General features: G+C 42.6%; 1 pseudogene; it reads right to left on the reverse strand.

Moving 5' to 3' along the window:
* Window positions 1–1817: 1817 nt before the first annotated feature.
* On the reverse strand, window positions 1818–3612 carry LOC109942006 (uncharacterized; annotated as a pseudogene).
* Window positions 3613–26890: the final 23278 nt, after the last annotated feature.

A 26890-nucleotide genomic window follows, 5' to 3' on the forward strand; every position in this document is an offset into this window, starting at 1 on the left:
ATAAGAAGGCCGAGCCCACCGGCACTTAACACCATCACAACAGCACAAGGTTAGAACCTGAAAAACAACAGGGAATAAAACCCTGAGTATGGAATTACTCAGCAAGTCTTACCCGACTAAGGAAAAGACTCTCAAGGGTATGCTGGATAAATAGGAGTCAAGGAGAGGCTTTAGCAAGAATCAACTTAGATACTTTTGCAGAAATAGCTTACTAAAGTGAGTCCTTAGTTTCAATATTTTAACGCCAGATTAAATATTAATAGACTCTGTTTGCATCTAGTCTAATTTCATCATCTCTTCAATACAACATCATTTTTATTCATAATGTTCACATCCTGACTTAGGTTGTAGGGAAGTGACCAAGTCTTCATAACCGCGAAGGTACGGCGATCCGAATCGATTATACTCAGCTGAGGATCTCCAATCACACGACATATGTAGCACTTAACCCTTGCATATGTCAACCCGCCACTGGGGTTCTTAAGACCAGATCAGGTTCACGCAAACCGAGAGCACAGATACACCACCGTCCAGCCTCTTGCCACGGAGGGTACACGCTACTCTCGCCACCGCTCCACGCCCATTTCGTGTTATCTTATTCTGGCCTTAGTCTGCCCGAGGCAAGGCTTACCCATGACGAGGCATGTGACCAGTTAAAGGGTCCTCGATCAGCACGCCTACATACGCATTCAATCCTTAATCAACCTGGGTAGAACATCACCTGTTCCTAACCCAAGTCTCGATTTAAGTACTTCCATCCTTAGGATTGTTTCTGTTCCTTAGGATGAAAAGAGTATCACAGGGAACTTTGCAGTAAGATCCCACCATTGCTCCAAATGAAAATATTCTTGCAGGTAGAAGCCATCCTTTCTCGAGCTAGGCTAAGGACAACCTCTATCCACAAGATCTAAGCAAGACTAAGCATTTTTGTAAATCATATTTTGATACTTCACAGAAGTATCTATAAAGGTATGGATATCAAGGAAAGCAATGCATCAAAGGGTTCCAAGCAACTCCTATGAACCTAATGCACATTTCACTAGACTTAAAGTGTGCGAAAATTATTTAAAAACACAAGGAAAGGGGTTGCATGCACCGGGGCTTGCCTGAGTAACACTAGGTTAGTGTTTTACGACGTCCACTTGGCGAACATCTTCAGGTTTGTCCATCAGTATCATCCTGCGGATTAGCCCGCGCTTGGGGTCGACTTGGCTCGTCTTTCGCATCACGCGATCAATTATCGTACCTAATTGAAATGCACGATGCACATGAATGCATATAAATTAATAGGAATATTTTAAACCTAAATAGTACTACGAGATAGCGAATTAAACTCCTAGCGGCGAGACGATGTACTATTTTAAACGGAAATACTAGTTATCGACGTACGACTAAGCACAATAATTACGCTTCTCTAAGTTAAACGAACCTAACGCAAACATCACGAGCAACAAATTATACACATGAAACACAATTTGCCTAATCAACTCATCAGCTAATTAATTTAAATTCTAAATTTATCCCTCGTTTTATAATTGATACTACATCGTTCACAAAGTACTATTTTAATTTTATTTTACTTCTCACATATTTTACATGTCCACAATTAATCAAACATTTCTTTATGTCATTTATTTAGTGCAATTAACAATGACAAAATTCATCAAATAGCTATATGAAATACTAAATCATATCTATCCTTTATGTCGCCACCTCGTTTAGATATCCCTAAATTAATCTACCTTTCGCATTACTAAACCTATCGTACTTCACTTATTTTTTACACTACCACAACGCGCCTGCGCTAAATATGAGGATTATTACGACTAATAATTCTAGTTAATCCAATCATCAGATAAACGTACAAAAATTATAAATCGGCTCACCAGCACCAAACGCGACCCAATACTCGTACGAATGCTGATAAATCCCGGCTCGAGCTTCCTGTCGTGCACTTGGTGAACACCATGCTGTTGGCTCCGTCTTCATCCGACGCTTGGGATTTCTTGATGACACACGAAACGACGACGAGATCGTGTTTGGAGCGAGCTGGTGAGGTGGGGGTCGAGCAGAGGATGACAGCTTCGACGATGATATAGGAGGGTGGCATATATATAGCTACATACCCGACGCGACGAACTAAGTCGCGAGGTCGGCCGACGAGGGATTTCAAGGTACACGACGGTCAGTCGGCGAGCTAGCAAGTTCGAATAGGGACGACTGACGTGAGGACCATGATAAATATGAAATCGATGACTGACCAAGATACGATTGGTGAGTTGAGCGACTCCGACGATTTGACAGTGGCGACTTGGGCGAGCACAGCACGAAACGATGCCCCGCCTGGCCGAACTGAAGGAAGCGCGGACCAGAGACAGAGTGGACACCAGGGGCGAGTTCACGGCAACAGACACGCCTGACAACCACAGACATGGCCGGGATAACTTAAAAATACTACGACAGCCAAGAATCGACTTGGAGACGACGACATGCACGCACGAGAGGAGCTCGACGCGGAAACTTAACACGCCGTTGTGAGCAGAGAATTTTCGTGCGCGCAATAGAAGAATGCGACACGCGCAGCAGGGGCGAGCAGCAGGCGCCGAGCTGCGCGACAAGGCGAAATCCGGGCTGGAGCTCGCGACAACAGCGAGCTGGGGCGAGCAGAAGTCCGGGCGCCATGGGACGAAGAAAAAGCAGCCGGGCACACTACAGCTTGGAATCGATCCTAGAAACGGCGACTGGCACGGATGGGTGGAGTTCGCGGACAAGGACGTTCCAGCAGGCAGAGAGGCACCGCGGCCACCATGGGGAACGAGCCGGAGCTGCACGCGCACGCGAAAATCGCTCGGCAGAGAGGACGGACAGGGAGCTGTGCGTGGTGAGCTGCCGATGGCTGGAGACGCGAGCAGGGAGCCGCTGGGGCGAGCAGGGCGCTGCAAGGGAGCTCCACGGCGAACTTGAGGACGAACACCATGGGAAGCAGGAGAGCTCGGCGCTAAAAAAATTCGAGCAGGGAGGATTGAGCGAGCTGCGCGCGGCAGAGAGAAACTTGACCGGCTGAGAGATAGAGATGCCACGAGGAAGTAGCTTGGCCTCCATGGAGCCGCTTGGCTGGAGGAGTGAGGAGCACAGAGGAGAAGCCTTGGCCGGCAGGAGGCAAGCGCGCGACGCCAGCAGAGGAGATGGAGACGCCGTGGAAGATGAGCGCCGGCCACCAGGAAGGAGCTCAGGGCGGCTGGATTCTTATGCTCGAGTTGAGCGGCGGCTGAGCGGCAAGGCAGCGGTAAGGATAAGGATCCTGCAGATTTTTCCACGGATCCAGAGCGACGGCGGATGAAGATGAGCAGAAAAATCACGGCAGGGAGATAAGAACGATGACTCGATCCGTATGATGTGCTGGAGATAAAATAGTGGAGACGTTCTCCACGTAGAAGAAGACAGAAATGAATGGGCACGGTGCTACGATGGGGAGATAAGATTGAGCAGTTTTTTTTTTCTCATTTTCTCACTTTTTTTAACAGAAATTGAAGATATTTTAGATCCTGGTATTTAACGATGTTTACGATGTAGACAGTAATTGTGACACGGTTTTGATTTAACGAATACTCGTGAGTTGGATGAATTCATACCGTTAATTCACCTTTTTAAATCAAGGCGAAAAGCCACAGACCAAATTAATTTTTGAACTGGCTCTAGACTCGATACTTTAGAAAGGAATAAATTTTAAACTGTGCGAGCCGAATACGGCATCGCAATCGGAGTTTCCTCGGAGACGATGTCAACATCGTCACGGGAGCGAGCTGTAGACGAGTTCAAACCAGACGAGATTAGATTCGATATTTTAGGCGACGTTTGATTTAATTGATCCTAATTGGTTTTCGCCGTTATCCAAACATTCGATCGGAGAACAACTCAAACAATAATCCTGCGCCCCTTAGATCCGAGTGTGGTCCGATTTAATTTTGCTTCACTTCTATTATCGAGTTCCAATTAATTGGTTCTGGATAAAATCATCCGAGTGAGTCGGACTTCCGAACTCGGATTCGCGCGAGCGATGAATTTTAAATAATCACCGAACACACCGATTTTCAGAACAAATATGTTCCGAACAGCACGAAAATTTAGAAAGAGCCCGTACGATTAAAGATAAAAACGATGTCGCACTCGCGACAGATGGAACAGATGCGATATTAAAATCGCGATAAGCGAAGATGATTAAAATTAACAATCTGTTTTATCCACTGATTACGTGCTTAATTCCATACTCGTTGTCGAGCGGAATATAAACACCAGGGGTGTTACAACGAGGAGAGTTCTAGCTCGGAAGAAGAGGAAGAGGTGGCAAACATCGCCATCCAATCGACCTCGACCTTGCAACTCTTCGCCAACCTTTCCAATGACTCCTACACTCCTACTTGCCTCAAGGCAAAAGGAGATAAGGTACATTTATTTAATGTTGATTTTACAGATGATGATGTTGATGAACAACTTGCTATGAAAAATAAAATAATTAAAGAATTTGGTTAAATGGATATAATGTAATCACTAAACTAATGGAGAAGCTAGATAAAAGAAAAGCAACCCTTGATGCTCAAAAAGACTTACTCATCCTTGAAAAGGAGAGAAACCTAGAACTTCAAGGGTTGCTATCCAATAAGGATGAAATGCTTGAAGTATTGACTAAGGAAATGTCTTTAATTGTAATACCCAATTTGTAAGAAAATATAAAAGGTGAAATTATTTCCTTTATATATATATATGTGTTGTCTCTACTTATCATCACATGTAAACACCTCATTTAAAAATAAATAATTAATAAAGGACATACCACTATATTGTGCATCATGATGGAGTTTTGCTTGTTTGTGCACTTGGTAATAAAATAATAATAATAGAAATATAATAATGAGATGGAAATTTGAATTTAAAACAAAGGTGCACTTTAGGGAATTGAGAATAATATAAAGAAATTAGGAGATAAATATTATACAACACAAAATAAATTTATAAATAAATAAATTCATCACATTTTGGGTATGTTCAAATTGTACTTTTAATCTGAGGATAATTTACCACAGGATTTGAGTTTGAAATTTAATTTCAAAATGAGAAGTGAAAAATATAAATCAGAAAAGAAAAAGGAAAAAAAAACGCTTGAATGGGCCCAGACTTCGCTTTTCGGCCCAGCAGAGGAATCCTTCCGCGCGGCCGAATCTTATTCCCTCCACCGCGCGCCGATATGTGGGGCCGCTCGGTCAGCTGGCCACTACTCCTTCGCTCTCGCTGACACCCCGGCCCGTTTACTTCTTCCCTCCGCGCGCTCAGCCCAGCTCGCCGTTACACCTGTGACTGACAGGTGGGTCCCGCAGTTAGCTAACCTCGCGCGCACGCAAGCTTCTTTGGTTGGCGCGGGCCCACAGGTCAGGAGGGATCCTGTTTATCTTCCCGAGCGCACCAGCGCATACCTCCCCGTCCGAGTTCCGCGCGCACGCTCGCGACTATTTCGCCAACTACCTCAACGTGGTCGCTCACCTATTTAATCGACCTGTGCTCGCGGCGCTCGCCTCAAACCGTATCACGAGGCAGACCCGAGAGCAATACCGCGCCGCCGCTGCCTCCACTGCAAACCACCTCGATTCTCACCGCGAGGACCCCCGTTGAGGTTCGTGTGAATTCGCCTGGGTGCCGGCATTGCGTGCGTGGCTTCTTTGGACAAGGGCGCGACCTGGAGACACACAATTGCTTGCCGTAGTCATCGCTCGCCGCAGTTCCGCCTATCGCCGCGACCAAAGATCCTCTTGCGACAACCTTCGGTATGGATCGTTCAATTGAGTTCACCTATTTCCCCGCTTTCTTACGGTCTAGGGAACACTCGGGTTGGGTCAAGGATCACCGGGGAGGGTTAATCCGGCGATGGCGCTTTCGCCCTGGCCGTTGGTCATCGCCGGCCGTGTGCGGTTTTGGGAAGAAGACACGTGGACTGTCGAATTGGATCGGATGGTGGAGATAAGACACAGGTGTACCCATTCGTTTTTAGATCTAAACCGTTAGTCTTGATCTGAACGGCTGGTGAGGGTAGATGGCGAGGGATGAATCGGTAACTGTTGGATCCGACACCAACGGTCCGGATTAGATCGTGGACATTTCGTGTCACTATTGTAGATCAATCAATAGATGGTTTTGATTTAATCTGTCGTACCGTTTCGACCATGCGCACCCTGACCGTCGATTGGCGATCGGTCGGTTTACGGGTGATCCGTTCCGCTTAGGATCCATGCCGTTGATTTTTAATCTAGTGGCTGAACTGGCGTAGCCATCCGCGAGTTGATCGGATCTAATCTGATCCCTTGAGTTTCGATCGGGTGGTCCTAGACAGCGGATACCGCTTCGCTGTTACAGATTTTCACATGGGACCCTGGGTTTTGAGGAAAACAACCCACTGTCTAGTGCCACTGTTGACCGAGTCTCGGGATTTTTATGAGGTCGCCCCTGCACTACTCAGTTTTTGGCGCGCAGTCCAGGAACTAGTGAAATTAGAGAATTAATTACAGAAATTGATTTTAATACAAAAATAATTCTAGGAACTTGTAAAAATTCATATAAAATTCATTTTAACTCTTTTTTAGTCCATTCCAGTTCCTATAATTTTGTAATAATATTGTTTATCACTTAGTGCCACTGTTTAGACATGAAAATTATATTAAAACTGATCTCTTAATTAATCTTGTACCAAGCACATAAAACCTTTAGAAATTCATAACTTAAAATCCATAACTCCAAATTTAATGATTCTTTTTCCTATGATCTTATTTTAATGTGTAGATTATTAATATGTATTTTGTATACATGTTTGGTGTGATGTTAATTTCTTCTTTGCACTATGCTTGTTTGTATTGTGACGAGTAGAAGAGCCAGTGGCAGAGGAGTCAGGTGTTCAGGAGGTAGAAGTTGCTGAGCATGAGCTCATTGAAGGCAAGTTGTGCACTTGACCACTTTTATTACCCAATAATGTTCTTCATAATCATTTATTCATGCATATGTTTAATTTTGATGGGACCCAATAGGTCACCCTAGTCTGGTTATCTTTTACCTTGTTCACCCCTGAATTACTTGGGTAGTTTTGCGAATTACTTGGGTAGTTTTGCTATTGCTCTATATGGTTTTGGGTTTAATATTACATTATGTTCATGTTCCAATTATACTGTTATTTCATTTATTATTCATGGCAAGATCATTATTTTTAATTGGAACATGGAGCTTAACTTGAGAAACACGTGCCACCACAAGGGTGGTATGGGACGCCCTTGGCTGACCAACTAGGAAAGCTAGTGGAGGACTACCTTACCCGATAGGGGCAAGGGCAGTAGGGGAGTAGGCGTGTAGGGAGGTTCCCGGGTTGATTTTGCTGTGATGGCGGTCAGACGGGGGATTCCTGCAATGCTCTTCCTAGAAATTGTAGCGGGTTTTCTGAAGCTAGTGGAACTTTGTAAAGGCCTCGTAGTGTTACCCTGTCTCGCTTCCTTGAAGAGGTGTATGGGAGTCACAATCCCTTGGCAGATGGGTGACATGACTTGTGGGTACAGGGTACAACCTCTGCAGAGTGTAAAACTGGTATACTAGCCGTGCTCGCGGTCATGAGCAGCTCAAGACTCTCGCATGATTAAGTTATGGAACTAAATTCAATTTGTCATTTGCATTGTATGTGATTTATTATTAATTTTGCTCTATTATTATTGTGGTTTGGTATTTACTTACATCTAGTAATTGCTAATAAAACTTGACCAACTCATTAAAAGCAATGCTCAGCTTTAATCCCTATTATTGATCAGCCTTACCCTTCACATGAACTCCCACCTTTGGTGATTTCATGCACATTATTCTCCACGACTTGTTGAGCTATGATCTTTTGTGAGCTTGCACTTGCGATACATAAAACCCTCCCCCACAGGAGAAGATCAGGTGGCCCAGGAGGAGCCACACAACGAGGAGTATAACTTGATCTAGGTGGCGTCTCTCAGTCGACTTTATGGCGCTAAGGATGGACATTAGTTCTCTTTACATTTATCTGTTATTTTCATAAGTCTTTCACTATGTAATAATTACTTTTATGATATTGTGACTTTTATCTCTATACACTCTGTTATTATATGTGTTGTTCTTCTTTGGCGCACATATGAGACGCACCCGGCTTTATCCCTTAAATCCGGGTGTGACATTAATCAAAATAACTATAGAGGACAAAGAAAAATAAATTGCTATTTCTAAAACCTCTATAGTTAGTCTTGCAAATGCAAAAGAAGCACTTGAATCGAGCTTATCAAGCTTAACGTTTCAAAATCAAGAACTTCAAGTGCAACTTGAAACATGCAATAACTTCACCACTTCATCTTTAGTGGTAGATTCTAAAGCTAGCTCCTCCAACTCTAATACTTGTAAACATTGTTCAAAATATCATGCTTCTTGTTGCTTGACTATCCATGCAAGGAAGAACAGCTCAAAGGTTGAAGTCAAGCAAATATTGAAGAAATGCTCTAGCAATGATGGGTCCAAGAAAGTTGAACCCAAGTACAAACCTTTGAAGCCCAACAATGGGAAAAAGGGAATTGGGTACAACACATACAAGGTGAACCCTAGCATAGAGCATAAGGGGTGGAGATCCCCTAAGTTCATAGAAGGAATTACCTTATATGATGCCTTGGGGAGGATCCACTCTTCAAATAACAAGGCAACTCAAGTAAAGGTGAACTTGAGTAACACAAAGGATAAGATGAAGAATATTGTCTCCACAAGTGGAGAGAAGTCTAAAGTTCCTATCTCTCACTCCTACCTTTGTGACTATATGTTAACATGGGATTCAGGAAAATTAGTTGTGAAATATGTGGGTGCCTACACTAAGAGAAAGGTTATGAAAAGAGTGTGTGGGTACCCAAGGCAATAACTAACACTGCAGGACCCAATTCAATTTGGGTACCTAAAAGCATGGCATAAACTTGTTTTGCAGGTCTACTCCTCCAGTGGGTCAAGCTGGGTGCTTGACAGTGGATGTACAAATCACATGACCGGGGTGAAAGACATGTTTCACTCCTTGCAACTAACTCAAGAAGCACAAGAAATCGTGTTTGGAGATAGTGGCAAGAGTGAAGTGAATGGTATTGGTAACATCTCCATCACTGACCACCAGTCGCTTTCAAATGTTTTGTTAGTTGATTCATTAAGCTATAATTTTCTGTCCGTTTCACAACTTTGTGGAATGAGATATGACTGCCTGTTTACTAACGTTGATGTGAAAATCCTTAGAAGGGAGGATTCCTCTGTTGCTTTTATGGGTCGCTTGAAGGGCAAACTCTATCTTGTTGATTTCACAACAAGTAAGGTGACGCGTGAGACTTGTTTAGTGGCAAAATCCGATAAGGGTTGGCTTTGGCATCGTCGGCTAGCTCATGTTGGCATGAGGAATTTGGCCAAACTTCAAAAGGATAATCACATTATTGGACTAACAAATGTTATGTTTGAGAAAGATAGGATATGTGGCGCATGTCAGGCAGGAAAGCAACATGGTGTTCCACATCAACCAAAGAATATGGTCACAACTAAGAGGCCTTTGGAGCTTCTTCATATGGACCTCTTCGGACCCGTGGCCTACATAAGTATCGGTGACAGTAAGTATGGACTAGTTATTGTTGATGATTTTTCTCGCTTCACCTGTGTTTTCTTTTTAAGTGATAAAGGTGAAACCCAAGAAACATTGAAGAATTTTATGAGAAGAGCTCAAAATGAGTCTGAGTTAAAGATCAAGAAAGTGAGAAGTGATAATGGAACAGAGTTCAAGAATACAGGAGTTGAAGAGTTCTTAGGCGAAGAAGGGATCAAACATGAGTTCTCGGTTCCCTACACCCCACAACAAAATGGTGTGGTGGAAAGGAAGAATCAAACACTTATTGAAGCCGCCAGAACAATGTTGGATGAATATCACCTGAGAACTTCTGGGCAGAGGCGGTCAACACCGCCTGTCATGCAATACCGCCTCTACCTCCCCAAGATTTATAAGAAGACTGCTTACGAGCTTCTCACTGGTAACAAACCTAAGGTTGATTACTTTAGGGGTTTTGGTTGTAAATGTTTTATTCTTAACAAAAAGGTCAAGAGCTCGAAGTTTTCTCCTAGAGTGGACGAGGGTTCTTGCTTGGCTATGCATCAAATGCGCATGGATACCGTGTTTTCAACAATACCACTAGTCTTGTTGAAATAGTGGTAGATGTGACATTTGATGAATGTAATGGCTCGCAAGGGCATATTTCTAGTGATATTGCAGGAAATGAAAACTCATCTTGTGAGGCCATCAAGAAGCTCGCAATAGGTGAAGTGAGACCACAAGAGAAGGACGATGATGAAGGGAGAATTTCGATGATAAATGGAGTCATTGATAGGGGCGCAAAGGTGGTTGGTGATAAGTCTTCCTCCCAAGCAAACCCATCAACCCCAAGTCATCCAATCCTTGAAGAAGTCCTTCAACCACAAGAGATGCCAACTATAGGAAACAGATGACGCCTAATAGGGGGGTGAATTAGGACTTCTAAAACTTTCACTAAACTAGGCCACTAATAAATCCCTAGAGTAAAACCTATGCAAATAATCAAACTAGAATGTGCGAACTAGGTTTTGTCTAAGTGTTGCTATCTCTACCGCAATGGCTAAGTTTCAATCTACACTATATAATTATGAGTACAAGATTGAAACTTAAATGCTTAATATAAACACGGAAACTTAAAGAGAAAGGTAGAGATGCAAACTCTCGTGGATGACACTGGTATTTTTACCGAGGTATCTGGAACCACACAAGGTCCCGACTAATCCTCGTTGGTGCCCCTACGCAAAGGGAAGCCCACGCGAGGGCCAAGCACCTCGGTCGAGTAACTCTGTAGAGAGCCATGGGCCTTCTCCACGCGCAAGTGGTGCTCCGCTTCCGGCTCCTCTCGGACGCTCCCCGTCGTCTCCACTATCGAGCTTCCGACTGAAAACGCCGCGGGCCTTGTTCCCTCTGGTACACGGTGGCGGCCATGACACAAACGCGGTTGTCACGGTCTCACAAGACTCTCGCCCTACTCAGTACAATAATGGATCGTGCAAGAGTCGAAGGGTTGGTGGTTTATCTAAACTCACTCAACTAACTAGGATTCACCTAGAGCAAGCGCTAGAGCGGTCTAACTAACCTAAGCACTTCGCAAAGCACCTACGCTAATCACCGAGTGATTCTATTAAGCACTTGGGTGTAAGAGCACTTGGGAATGTCTACTATATGCCTTGGTATGTCTCTTGGGCTCCCACACATGGAAATGGCTGGCTGGGGTGTATTTATAGCCCACAACACAAATATAGCCGTTGGAGGAAAGCTGTTGCTTCCTGTGGTGCACCGGACAGTCCGGTGGGGTCACCAGACCATCCGGTGCCCCTGTCTGGTGTGCCTAGCCGTTAGTCTGTCAGAGCAGGTGACCGTTGGCGCGCAGACCTTTTCACACCGGACTTCACACCGGACAGTCCGGTGGTCTTCCCTTGGGGTGTCACCTGGAACTAGCCGTTAGGGTTGCAGTTCCTGGTGAACTGGACAGTCCGGTGTGCCCCGGACAGTTCAGTGCTCCAGACCAGACAGTCCGACTTTGGCAACACATGCTTATTTTTTGGACTTTTCTTTGATCTTCTTAATGTCTTCTTTTGAGGTGTTGCTTTCCTCAATTCCTTGCTCCAAGTAATTCTAGCATCATGTGAACTACAAACACAAACACTAGGAAACTCATTAGTTCATGGATTGTGTTTAATCATCAAACACCAAAACTCATTAAGCCAAATGGCCCAGGGTCCATTTTCCTTACAATCGCACCCTTTTTGGTGATTGATGACAACTCAACCAAAGCAAGCAAATATTATAAAAATTTGATTGAAAACATACAATCTACTTGCTAGGATGCATGATTGTCCCCAAAATGTGATATTATGGACTTAAGCCTCCCCCTAACTCCATAATTCACTTACTTCCTATTTTGGACCAAAAGAACCAAAACCAGTTTAAAAGCCACTTGAAGAAATAAAATTTTAAATTGGTAGTGTTTGGTGTTTGATACATTTTTCATTGCTTTGGTCCCTAAACTTATCCCCGTTTGTCATGAACCACCAAAAAGGAAGACATTAAAAGCAGGTAGGAAGTAAATAAAACTTGCCCTTATAAAGGATTTTGTCAATTGATACCAATTGAAACTACTTGGAGGTTGCCATCAAATGATTACTCCCCCTAAATGAGTGTTCTCTTTAGAAAGAAATTTCTCCCCTTTTTAGAGACAAAGAAATACTCCCCCTGACAGAGATCTTCTATTTAGGAAAAAGCATGTGAAAATTAGAGGTGCAAGACATAGTTTGATTAGACTAGCTTCCTTATGCATAAGTAACAAAATATGATTTAACCACTTATGCATGTATAGCAACATGGAAGTATAAGGTATGAAAATATAGTCTAATCAAATATTGGAGAAGACATGTAATTGATACTAAATGAAGTCTCAAAAGATACCAATTGAAAATCAACGGCAGACTTATTGAAGACCAATGGCAGGCTTGTGAGACATGAGAGTTCTTGGAGATTTTGCAATGGAAGATTATTGTCTTTCTCCAGGGACTTCATTTTCCTTACAATGAGACTATTACATGAAATAGACTTGAAAAAGACATTAGTCTCAAAGTCTTAGATTATAGAGTAACCTCCCCCTGAAAGTGTGCATACAAGTTTTGAATACTTGTAGGAGACATGCACTTTGATTTGATATCAAGAGGGGCAAATTATCTATAGTCTGAACTTTGGCACATATAAATTAAATGATACCAATTGTATGATCTAAGTTTCTGAAGCATAGTATCATTTACTTAGGAATGTTAGATAAGCTATGTGCCGTGCTTAATTAAGCATTTTAAAACCATGTAGGTTTGCTAAAGAGTAAGAATTGAAGGCGAGCAATCCTACCATGTGATTTACCTTAGTCATGGGTGGGGAAATTTGGGTCCAAAATTTTATTAACTCACTTGGCAATAACCTTGATCCAATATGATGTATTCCATGATATACATCCCAACTTTGCCAAGTCTCCAAATTTCTCGTGGGCCTTCGGACCACCCACTTCCCTTTTGGGATCCAAACCTTCTTGGTGCTTTTCATGGTTGAAATTATTTCCTTTGGCACCTAGATGCGTTTGGCCCCCTTTCCTTTGTTGGCCTTGATTGCTATCACCTTTCCATTCTTTTTCTTTTTGATCAAATATGGTGTAGCAGCCTTTTTGTCCACCTTTTTGATATAGGTGTTGGAGATTTTGCTTGATGGCTTTTGCTTATCCCTGGTCATCGCCTTGCATTGGAAAGACTTATGGCCTTCCTTGTGGTAAAGCCTACAAATCACAGTTTCTCCCTCCATAGGCTTGTTCACTCCCGCAGTGGTGTTATCCTGTGGAGATCGGATTTGTTTGGCTTTGCCTTTCTTGTCATATAAAGCCTTGTCAAGGCGAGCCACCTCTTGCCTTAATTCCTCACTTATCCGAACATGTTTCTACCATAATATTCTTAACAAGAACTTGGTTGCAGGGGTTAGAGTCATCAATTAAATCAAAGCAGGAAGTAGAAGCATCTTTCTTAATTATTTCAGGTATTTTAACCAAAGATACTTCTGGGGTGCTACCAATGTTTTCTAGCTTAGTAGTTAGCTCATTATTGTGTATGCTAAGAATTTCCATTTTCTCTAGCAAATTTTCAATAGTATCTTGGGAGCTAGCTAACTTAGCCTTAAGTTTTTCATTCTTTTTAATAAGGCCATCATCGGTAGCAGTGGATGGAGCACTAGACTCTAATAGCTCAATTTTAGTTGACAACTCACTATTTAAGTTTGCGAAGGTTTCAAATTTTTCTAGTAAGCCTTTATAATCATTTTGAGAGCTAATCAACTTATTTTTCAAAGTTTTAAGTTGAGCTTTTTGCTTAGTGCAAACATCCTGAAAAAATTTAACGGCTTCCGCAAGGTCATCTACGGAGGGCTTTCCCTCACCTTCATCATCACTACTACTTTCATCACCAGAGGATGGAATACTCATTTTACCTCTTGCCATAAGGCACTTGCGTGATGACCGTGATGAGCGTGATGAGGATCGGTGGTTGTGCGTCCTTGGAGGTTCATCTTCGCTAGAAGAGTCGTCCCAAGTTTTGACACTTGTTAGCGCCTTGCCTTTGCTCCTCTCCTTTTTGGGTTTGGCCATAGTTGGACAGTTGTCCCTGAAGTGTCCCTTCTCCCCACATGCAAAGCATCCTCTCTTTCTTTGCTTTTTCCTGTCAATGTTAAAGAGAAGATCTTCGACCTGCAGTGGGACACCCATTAGATTAATCTTGCGGATCATCCCCATTACCTTTCTGACACGTTAGATTGTTTCTTCGTCCTCGGAGGATGATGTGCATGGTTGATTATCTTCTTCTTCATCACTTTCTTCTTCCTCTTCTTCACTTGAGGAACTTGGAGTGGGAGCCATCTTTTTACCCTTCCTTTCATCACATGCAAAAGCATATGACCTTGAGGAAGTTGGCTCCTCTCCCCGACATATTTTTCGCGACATCTCAAAAGCCGCGATTTTTCCAATCACAATGGTCGGGGTCATGGTACTCAAGTCCTCCAGGTTGTGAAGGATGGTGATGATGCTCCCATATCTTTTTTGTGGTAGCAGGGAGATTGATATGACCACGCCATTAAGCAACACATTACAACCTCCAAGTTATACTACATCAACTCAAGTACAACCAATATCATCACCAACCCGAGTCTTTGATGGACCAATTACACGTAGCCGAGCTAAGAAGCTACAGCAAGAGGTGCACGCGCTAGTCTTTGATGGACCAATTACACGTAGCCGAGCTAAGAAGCTACAGCAAGAGGTGCACGCACTACTTTATGAATTTAAATTAAACACTAATGCGAACTTTATGCTACCTAAGTCGTGTATGTTGATATTACTTAGGTTCACCAAGAGGAAGGACAAAACATATCAAAGGCGAATCAGCAAGAAGAGCTACGTCCGAGTCAGTCCAGCGCTATAGAACCGTCCAGAAGAAACAGTCATAACTTTTGATTCCCAAAAGCTATGAAGGCCCATAAGTACTTTTTGGAAAGCTCTTGAAGTCTAGTTTCCAATGCTTCTACAGCCGACTTAACCACATCTACCAGAAAGGCAGCCGACCTACTTTAGTGCTGACTGGTCAGAAGGTCAACAATCTGCTTGATGACCAAGTTTTCGTATTAAACTGCATCATTCTACGAAGTTTCATTAAGCATGCTATATATGGTGAGAAAGATTATCAAGTTAGCTTTCCAATGCAACCAGTCCCACGTCATTTGAAGATTCTTAGAAGAAGTTATTGCCAAAATACTGAAGGCTACGCAGAAGTCAAACAGCCACACGAAAATCAGCTCTGCAGATCTTCCGAAGTGGCTCCTTCACATTAGCTCGTGAAAATACTTTTGTTTTGTGTTTATACCTCGCTAAGGCTGGTTGTTACTAGTATAAATACCCCCCTATGTCTATGATGTAAGGCAGCTTATGATAATCTAAAACAGAACCCCTTTGTTCAGCTGTGTGCTAACAAATATTGAGAGTGATCTCTATCCCTTTGCTCTTGTGAATTCCTTTGCGGGATTGCAGAAGCGGCAGCTTCATCCGCTCCCAATTGGTGCTCCTACTCCCTTCGAGGTCTCCTCGATTGATTGTAGGCTGTGTTGGTTGGTTCTTTGAGAGTGTGGTTGGGCGAATCCTCGATTCAGGCTGCCGGTTAAAAACGGTGGTTGGCTTCGAGTTTTATTTGTCAGGTTGCACTAGTTATCGCTGCTTGCAGCAAGTTATCTTGGCTTCTTTGAAGCTAGTTATCTGAAGATTGATCCTACGTCGTGAAGATCGGGCATCGTGACGCATCATCTGGTATCAAAGCCTCAATTGCCACGGTAGGATTCTTTACCCTTAGCTACATATATTTTGTGTTCGTCCTATCCACCAAAAAGCCATAAAATATTTTGTCATAGCCCTTTGTTTCAATCTGTTGTTCCAGTGAGTTTTGTTAAGTTTCAGTCCTTAGAGTCTTTGTTTAGTTGCTGGTCACTCTATCCTTTGTGTTTCCTTTGAGCCTCTTATATATATCTGAAAATATCCACAAAAAGAAAAATCTGAAAACCCTCATCATTTCCTTCGCGTTAACTTTGATCCTATTTAAGTTATAGCTGCTGGTTGAGTTCTTTGTTAAAGTATTATAAAGTGTGCAATATCATATCAGATCTCTGTGTTTAGTTCGATAAAAAAAAGAGTATCGAAAAAAAAGAGAAGAAAGAAAAGTACCAAAAAAAAGTGTTGAACAAGATTGTGAAAGAAAAGTAGAACAATCAGTTTGTTTATGTGCACAAGTGCTGAAAATTTTATCAAGTTATTCAACCAGATTGCTATTGTCATTTGGTGCAAAATTTTGGTTGGATCTGATTGCAACACTTGCATTCCAATCATACTCCTTGTCTGCATCAAATCTGAAATTTCTTACGCGTGTGTTTGATCTATTTACATCACTCGAATCTTGTGGTCAGCACTAGGCAGGGAACTTCTAGTCGGATGGTTATTTAACTTAACAACAACTAGAATTCAGATTGTATCCCTTGTTTATTAATCCCCACCAAGCTCCACATATAAGCCATCGTAATCGGTACTCTGGTCTTGTATTCGCTTAACCACCACTTTCTTGTTACCACCACACATTTTCTTGCAACCCACAGGGAACTCATAAGAGCTTTGGTTGGTAAGAGTGGTGAGGTTGTGAGATTCTATATAGCTTCATATTCCACCTATATTTGTTGCCTTGTTGCCACTAACTTCGCAGGAAGATGGATCCCAACGTTGAGATTGAAGAATGTGTCACCCTGATACAATTCAATGAGCTCAAACAAAGCATAGAAGCCAAGCAAGATCTGTTGGCACAAGATCTTCAGACACTTATGGCTGAAATCAGAGGTCGTCGTCGACTCCCCGACGGTGTAAGAAACCATGATGAAGATGGGGAAGGAGATGAAGGAAATTATTCTAGAAGAGCAAGTGAACATGGGAGGAGAAATCAAGGTGCTGCATATGGTAGAGGAAGAGGCCGGAATCGAAGAAATAATGACAATGAAGAATCTGAATTTGGGGATGATCAGTCTCAACATCGCTATGGTCGTCGTCATCATAGAGGCGTCAACCAAGAAGAGAGACTTGGGAAACTTAAGTTTACCATGCCAAAATTTGATGGTAGATCTGATCCTAAAGATTATTTCACATGGGAACTGAAGGTGGAGAAAATCTTCCGCCTACATAATTATTCAGAGGAGAAGAAACTCGCAATGGCATCTCTTGAGTTTGAGGGATATGCTCTGATTTGGTGGGAGCAACTTCTTCGTGATCGTGAAAAAGATGGAGAGGACCCTATTATTACTTGGCAAGAGATGAAGCGAGAAATGAGAATTCGTTTTGTGCCGAAGCATTATCGGCGTGATCTTTTTGATAAATTGCAGAATTTGAGGCAAGGAAGTTTCTCTGTTGAGGAGTATTATAAGGAGATGGAGAAGGCCATGATTAGAGCCAATGTGTATGAAGACGAAGAGCAAACCATTGCACGTTTCATGGCTGGGTTACACCGCAGCATTCAGCGTATTGTTGAGTTTCAGCCATACCAACGTCTTATTGATTTGGTACATCAAGCCACCAAAGCTGAACGCCAGCTACAGCAAGATGCTAAGAACAACAAACCTTTGTCATATGGTGCACGAACCATGATTGGAGGAAGCTCAAGGTTTACTGTTGCACCCTTAGCGTCAAAAGTTTCAACTGGAGACTTGCGATCCCACAATCAAAGCAATTATAGTGGAAAGAACGCTGTTGCTCCAATCATGGATTCTAAATCAGCAGCATCCACTTCTACATCAGTGGGCTCTACAGCCAAGAGTAGTGGTATTCAGTGCTTCAAGTGTGGAGGTCGTGGTCATGTCATAAAGGAATGTCCAAATAATCGTGTGATCCTTGTGACTGATGATGGAGAATATACATCAGCTAGTGAAGAGGAAGCTAAAGCAGGAAATGAAGATGACATTGATAAATCTGAAGAACATACGGGATGTGAATTTGAGCATGGTACTACTCTTGTGGTTAGACAAATCTTGAGTGTTCAAATGAAAGAAGCTGAAATTGGACAGCGACATAATCTTTTTCAAACGCGAGCCAAAGTGCAAGACAAAGTAGTAAAGGTGATCATTGATGGAGGGAGCTGCCATAATCTTGCAAGTCGTGAGATGGTTGAAAGGCTTGGTTTGAAGTTGCAGCGACACCCTCATCCATATCATGTCCAATGGTTGAATGAGTCAGGAGATATCAAGATTGGTTATAAGGTGAAAGTTTTGTTCAAGATTGGAGAGTATGTTGACACAATGGAGTGCGATGTTGCACCCATGTCTGTGTGTCACATGCTGCTAGGAAGACCTTGGCAATATGACCGATATTCTCAGCATTGTGGAAGAACAAATCAATACACACTAGATCTGAAAGGGAGAAAGTTTGTACTCAAGCCTATGACCCCTCAACAAATCATGGCTGAACACTTACAAAAGAAAACTGAAATTAGTACAGCAAGTAGAGGAGGAGAAGAGCAAAAGAAATTGAGTGCCATCCACAATTCGGTGAGCGAGTGCTACAAGCCAAATTTAAGAGATAAAAAGAAGGAAGAGGGAGAACATCTAGTTATGCTAGCCACAAAATCTGAGCTGAGAGAAGTGAGGAACAACCCATATCAAGTGCTCTTTGTACTTGTGAACAAAGAAGCTTTGATTTCTCCTAACGACATAACATCTCTTCCTAGTGTTGTGGCTGATCTTTTGCAGGACTTTGAAGATGTGTTTCCACAAGAAACACCAGCTGGACTACCTCCACTTCGTAGGATTGAGCATCAAATTGATCTCATTCCAGGGGCAACACTTCCTAACCGTCCACCATATCGAACCAATCCTGAAGCAACTAAGGAAATACAAAGGCAAGTACAAGAACTTCTTGATAAAGGTTTTGTTCGTGAAAGCTTAAGCCCTTGTGCTGTTCCTGTGATTTTAGTACCTAAGAAAGATGGATCTTGGAGGATGTGTGTTGATTGTAGAGCTATAAATAATATTACCGTTCGCTATCGCCATCCTATTCCACGACTAGATGATATGCTTGATGAATTAAGTGGTTCCACAATTTTTACTAAAATTGATTTGAGAAGTGGATACCATCAAATAAGAATGAAAACTGGAGATGAATGGAAGACTACATTTAAAACAAAATTTGGGTTGTATGAATGGTTAGTAATGCCCTTTGGGTTGACTAATGCTCCTAGTACTTTTATGAGATTAATGAACCATGTCTTAAGAACTTTCATTGGAAAATTTGTTGTTGTCTACTTCGATGATATTCTAATTTACAGCAAGTCTTTTGATGAACATGTGAAACACATTCGACAAGTTTTAGATGAGCTTAGAAAGGAGAAATTATTTGCTAATCTTGAGAAGTGCAGTTTTTGCACAGACCATGTTGTGTTTCTTGGCTTTGTTGTTTCAGCAAAAGGAATAGAGGTGGATGAATCCAAGGTGAAAGCCATCAAGGATTGGCCAGCTCCAACGAATGTAAGTCAAGTAAGAAGTTTTCATGGTCTTGCTGGTTTTTATAGAAGATTTGTGCGAGATTTCAGTACCATCGCTTCTCCTTTAAATGAATTGATAAAGAAAGGTGTTGAATTTAAATGGGGAAACTCACAAGAAGATGCTTTTCAAGAATTGAAGGAACGTTTGACTGAAGCACCTGTACTTATTCTTCCTGATTTCACTAAAACTTTTGAAGTAGAATGTGATGCTAGTGGGATTGGGATAGGAGGAGTTTTAATGCAACAAGGAAAACCTATAGCATATTTTAGTGAAAAATTGGGAGGTGCTCAATTAAATTATTCTGTGTATGACAAAGAATTGTATGCTTTGGTCCGAGCGCTTGAAACATGGCAGCACTACTTATGGCCAAAAGAGTTTGTTATTCATTCCGATCATGAAGCTTTTAAGTATTTGAAAGGGCAAGCCAAACTGAACCGTCGCCATACCAAATGGGTTGAGTTTATCGAAACATTTCCATACATTGTGAAATATAAGAAAGGTAAGGACAATGTGGTCGCTGATGCCTTGTCTCGAAGGAATGTGTTGTTGAATCAACTAGAGGTAAAAGTTTTGGGTCTTGAAAATTTGAAAGAAATGTATAATGATGATCCTGAATTTTCAGAACCATACAATCATTGTAAAGATGGAAAAGGTTGGGAAAAATATCATATACACGATGGATTTTTGTTTAGAGCTAACAAACTTTGTGTACCAAATTCTTCGGTTAGATTGCTTTTATTGCAGGAGCCACGAGGGAATGGTCCATTTCGTGTTCTTGCCAAGATCAATGATAATGCATACAAGATATATCTTCCACCGAGCTATGGCGTGAGCAACACGTTCAATGTTGCTGACCTCTTATCATTTACAAGTGAAGACACTTCAGAGTCGAGGACGACTCCTTTTCAAGGGGAGGAGGATGATATGACCACGCCATTAAGCAACACATTACAACCTCCAAGTTATACTACATCAACTCAAGTACAACCAATATCATCACCAACCCGAGTCTTTGATGGACCAATTACACGTAGCCGAGCTAAGAAGCTACAGCAAGAGGTGCACGCGCTAGTCTTTGATGGACCAATTACACGTAGCCGAGCTAAGAAGCTACAGCAAGAGGTGCACGCGCTACTTTATGAATTTAAATTAAACACTAATGCGAACTTTATGCTACCTAAGTCGTGTATGTTGATATTACTTAGGTTCACCAAGAGGAAGGACAAAACATATCAAAGGCGAATCAGCAAGAAGAGCTACGTCCGAGTCAGTCCAGCGCTATAGAACCGTCCAGAAGAAACAGTCATAACTTTTGATTCCCAAAAGCTATGAAGGCCCATAAGTACTTTTTGGAAAGCTCTTGAAGTCTAGTTTCCAATGCTTCTACAGCCGACTTAACCACATCTACCAGAAAGGCAGCCGACCTACTTTAGTGCTGACTGGTCAGAAGGTCAACAATCTGCTTGATGACCAAGTTTTCGTATTAAACTGCATCATTCTACGAAGTTTCATTAAGCATGCTATATATGGTGAGAAAGATTATCAAGTTAGCTTTCCAATGCAACCAGTCCCACGTCATTTGAAGATTCTTAGAAGAAGTTATTGCCAAAATACTGAAGGCTGCGCAGAAGTCAAACAGCCACACGAAAATCAGCTCTGCAGATCTTCCGAAGTGGCTCCTTCACATTAGCTCGTGAAAATACTTTTGTTTTGTGTTTATACCTCGCTAAGGCTGGTTGTTACTAGTATAAATACCCCCCTATGTCTATGATGTAAGGCAGCTTATGATAATCTAAAACAGAACCCCTTTGTTCAGCTGTGTGCTAACAAATATTGAGAGTGATCTCTATCCCTTTGCTCTTGTGAATTCCTTTGCGGGATTGCAGAAGCGGCGGCTTCATCCGCTCCCAATTGGTGCTCCTACTCCCTTCGAGGTCTCCTCGATTGATTGTAGGCTGTGTTGGTTGGTTCTTTGAGAGTGTGGTTGGGCGAATCCTCGATTCAGGCTGCCGGTTAAAAACGGTGGTTGGCTTCGAGTTTTATTTGTCAGGTTGCACTAGTTATCGCTGCTTGCAGCAAGTTATCTTGGCTTCTTTGAAGCTAGTTATCTGAAGATTGATCCTACGTCGTGAAGATCGGGCATCGTGACGCATCAGAGATAATCTTCCTCACAATGTCTGCATCACCTAGCTTATTAATGCCAATAGAATTGAGCTCATTGATAATTAGATTTAAACGAGAATACATGTCTCTAACAAGCTCATCATCTTTCATAGCAAAAGTATTATATTCATTTAAGACTAGGCAATTTTTTGCTCACGGACATTGGATGTGTCGTCATGGAGCTCATGCAGTTTTATCCAAATCTCATTAGCAGTTTTCAATGTAAATACTTGATTAAAACATCCATGCTAAGAGATTCATATAAGCAATCTTTGGCTCTAGCATTTAAATGAATTTCTTTTTCCTCACTCGTGGTGGGTTTCTCGGGATTCTTGGGAGGTTTCATCCCGTCACGAGTGACTCTCCAAACACCTAGATCAACGGCCTCTAGGTAACAAGCTATTCTAGCACTATAATATGATAAGTTAGTGCCATCGAAGTGTGGTGACCTATGGGTATCCATCCCTTCCTCTAAAAAGCGTCGACTCTTTTAGCGGTGAAGCTAAAACGTTTCAAATGAGTCAAACCAGGTTCTGATACCACTTGCAGGAAACGGGTGACGCCTAAGAGGGGGGGGTGAATTAGGACTTCTAAAAACTTTCACTAAACTAGGCCACTAATAAATCCCTAGAGTAAAACCTATGCAAATAATCGAACTAGAATGTGCGAACTAGGTTTTGTCTAAGTGTTGCTATCTCTACCGCAATGGCTAATTTTCAATCTACACTATATAAGTATGAGTACAAGATTGAAACTTAAATGCTTAATATAAATGTGGAAACTTAAAGAGCAAGGTAGAGATGCAAAATCTTGTGGATTACGCCGGTATTTTTACCGAGGTATCTGAAACCACGCAAGGTCCCGACTAATCCTCGTTGGTGCCCCTACGCAAAGGGAAGCCCACGTGAGGGCCAAGCACCTCGGTCGAGTAACTCCGTAGAGAGCCGCGGGCCTTCTCCACGCGCAAGTGGTGCTCCGCTTCCGGCTCCTCTCGGACGCTCCCCACCGTCTCCACTATCGAGCTTCTGGCTGAAAACGCCGTAGGCCTCGTTCCCTCCGGTACACGGTGGCGGCCGTGACACAAACGCGGTTGTCATGGTCTCGCAAGACTCTCGCCCCACTCGGTACAATAATGGCTCGCGCAAGAGCCGAGGGGTTGGTGGTTTATCTAAACTCACTCAACTAACTAGGATTCACCTAGAGCAAGCGCTAGAGCGGTCTAACTAACCTAATCACTTCGCAAAGCACCTACGCTAATCACCGAGTGATTCTATTAAGCACTTGGGTGTAAGAGCACTTGGGAATGTCTACTATATGCCTTGGTATGTCTCTTGGGCTGCCATACTTGTAAATGGCCGGTTGGGGGTGTATTTATAGCCCCCAACACAAATATAGCCGTTGGAGGAAAGCTGCTGCTTCCTGTGGTGCACCGGACAATCCGGTGGGGTCACCGAACTGTCCAGTGCCCTTGTCCGGTGCGCCTTGCTGTTAGTATGTCAGAGCAGGTGACCATTGCCGCACAGACCTTTTCACACCGGACAGTCCGGACTTCACACTGGATAGTCCGGTGGTCTTCCCTTCGGGTGCCACCTGGAACTAGCCGTTAGGGCTGCAGTTCTTGGTGCACCGGACAATCCGGTGTGTGGCACCGGACAGTCCGGTGCTCCAGACCAGACAGTCCGACTGTGGCAACACATGCTTCTTTTCTTGGACTTTTCTTTGATCTTCTTAATGTCTTCATTTGAGGTGTTGCTTTCCTCAATTCCTTGGTCCAAGTAATTCTAGCATCCTGTGAACTACAAACACAAACACTAGGAAACTCATTAGTTCACGGATTGTGTTTAATCATCAAACACCAAAACTCATTAAGCCAAATGGCCCAGGGTCCATTTTCCTTACACCAACCATTGTAGAAGATGAGCTAGAAGCAGTTGCTCGTGAAGACCCTCTTGAACAAGAGGAAAATGATGATCAAATACAAAGACATCCTCTAGTGCCTCACCCTGGAGTGCACCAGGCCATTCAAAAAGATCATCCCATGGACAACATCCTTGGTAGCATCAGGAGAGGGGTAACTACTCGATCTCGTTTATCAATTTTTTGTGAATTTTACTCGTTTGTTACCTATCTTGAACCACTTAGGGTAGAAGAAGCACTAAATGATCCAGATTGGATTATTGCTATGCAAAAAGAGCTAAACAACTTCACAAGAAATGAAGTCTGATCCTTAGTAGAAAGACCCAAGCAAAACGTCATTGAAACCAAATGGGTCTTTCGCAACAAGCAAGATGAAAATGGTGCGGTAACAAGGAACAAGACACAGATGGTTGCTCAAGGTTTCACTCAATTGGAGGGACTTGACTTTGGGGAAACCTATGCACCAGTAGAAAGGTTAGAGTCAATAAGAATATTAATTGCCTATGCTACTAATCATGATTTCAGGTTTTATCAAATGGACATCAAGAGTGCATTTCTAAATGGGCCACTACAAGAGTTGGTCTATGTGGAGCAACCGCCGGGCTTTGAAGATCCAAAGAAGTCAAACCATGTCTTCCTTCTCCACAAAGCGCTCTATGGGCTTAAACAAGCCCCTAGAGCTTGGTATGAATGTCTTAAGGATTTCTTGCTTAAAATGGTTTTGAAATAGGAAAAGTAGACTCTACTTTATTTACTCGCAAACTTGATAATCAGTTATTTGTGTGCCAAATATATGTTGATGACATTATATTTGGTAGTACTGATGAAAAATTTTGTGAGGAATTTAGTAGGGTTATGACTAATAGGTTTGAGATGTCCATGATGGGTGAGCTAAAGTACTTCCTGGGATTCCAAGTAAAACAACTCAGGGAAGGAACTTTTCTATGCCAAACTAAGTATACACAAGACATGGTCAAGAAATTTGGCATGGAGAAGGCAAAGCACGCCAAGACCCTAATGGCTTCAAACAGGCATCTCGACCTAAATGAAGAAGGTAAATCAGTACATCAAAAACTTTATAGATCTATGATAGGATCTCTACTGTATTTATGTGCATCTAGAACAGATATTATGCTTAGTGTGTGCATTTGTGCTCGCTTTCAAGCTAACCTGAAAGAGTGCCACTTAGTGGCTGTTAAGAGAATCTTGAGATATCTAGTTTACACCCAAAACCTAGGTCTTTAGTATCCTAAAGGCTACTTTTTCGATTTATTTGGCTACTCTGACTCAGACTATGCCGGTTGCAAGGTAGATCGAAAAAGCACCTCAGGGACTTGCCAATTCCTTGGGTGGTCCCTGGTGTCATGGAGCTCAAAGAAACAAAACTGTGTTGCACTTTCCACTTCCGAAGCTGAATACATAGCCACTGGTGCATGTTGTGCTCAGTTGCTATGGATGAAGCAAACCTTGAGGGATTTTGGCTGTGAGTTTAAAAGGATTCCATTACTGTGTGACAATGAGAGCGCAATTAAACTAGCCAACAATCCCGTGCAACACTCCAGAACCAAACATGTAGATATTAGACACCATTTTCTGAGGAACCACGAAGCAAAAGGAGATATCGAATTATGTCATGTAAACACAGAAAATCAACTAGCCGATATCTTCACAAAACCCCTCGATGCTACTAGGTTTTGCTTTCTTAGGAGTGAACTAAATATTTTGGACTCTCGTAACTTAACTTGAAAGCTGACACCCAAATTGGTTGAATTTTTGAATGGTGAAATGAATTTTAAAGATTTTTTTAAAAATTATGCTTTTTATGCTAATATGTGTATTTTGGGTTGAGAATGGCAATAAATGAGCCATATAAAAATTCTCAACTCATTCCAAGTTCAACTGGGACAACGAGATGAACTTCCAAGTTCACCTAGGGAGACCAGCTGAACTTCAAAGCTCACTTCAGCTCAATTGGTTCTCCCCAGGAACCTCCCTCGTTCATAGTGGTTGAACCGGTCCCTGGCCGGCCCGCTGTCGTGCTCAATTTGACCGTTCTGACTGTCTGGCGCACGGTCAAACTGTGCTGTCAGACTGCGCTGACAGTCTGCAGCGTCAGTCTGCGGCTGACGTGTCAGACTCGCCTTTTCTGGCGCAGACCGGTTGAACCGGCCCCTCATACCGGTTGAACCGGTCCTGCTGGGCTGACTGGTGGTCAAACGGTCAAACTGACTGTTCTGACTGCGCAGTGCGTCAGAAACTTTACCTTTTGTCAGAATAGCTTTTACTTTTGTTTGGATTCCTTTCTCTTTTCTGACAGATTCTGTCCTGTGGTGTCACACCCGGGTTTTAGGGGTCCAAAACCCGGGCGCGAAATAATCACCGAGTGTCGTGGGACCAAGTCTCACACATATGATGACTCATGGTACATAAACGAATGACACATTTTTACTATATAATACGAGTTCTGTACAAAATAAATAAATAAATACATCATATGGAGACAACGATCCAGCAACCCAAAGTTGACTGGGAGACGACGGTCTAGATCTCTCACGAGCTCGTCACAGCATCCTCCATGTGCCCCATCTTGCGGTACCTGTTCTTGACCTCTAGGGGTGTGAGACAGCAAGAGTGAGCTCACATATGTTCATCGCTCAACAAGTTGTGGGGAATAATGTGCATGAACTTGCCAAAGGTGGGAGCTCACATGATGTGTAAGGCTTACCAAAGAGGATGGTTGAAGCTGAGCATTGCTTTTAAAGTTGGCCAAAATTTTATTAGCAATTACTAAGTATAAGTAGATACCAACCCAATTAAGTAGTAGAACAAAAGTGATAACAACACCTGCAATGCAATGCATATGACAAATTGAATTTAGTTCCATAAATTAATCATGTGAGGGTCCGAGCCGCTCATGACCATGAGCACGGCTGATATACCAGTTTTACACTCTGCAGAGGTTGCACATCTTTACCTACAAATCATGTTACCCTTCTGCCAAAGGAAGGCCACTCCCATACACCTCTACCAAGGAGGCGAGGCAGAGTAACACTATGAGGCCTT

The sequence above is a fragment of the Zea mays genome, chromosome 8, assembly GCF_902167145.1.
Source record: "Zea mays cultivar B73 chromosome 8, Zm-B73-REFERENCE-NAM-5.0, whole genome shotgun sequence".
Lineage (NCBI taxonomy): Eukaryota > Viridiplantae > Streptophyta > Magnoliopsida > Poales > Poaceae > Zea > Zea mays.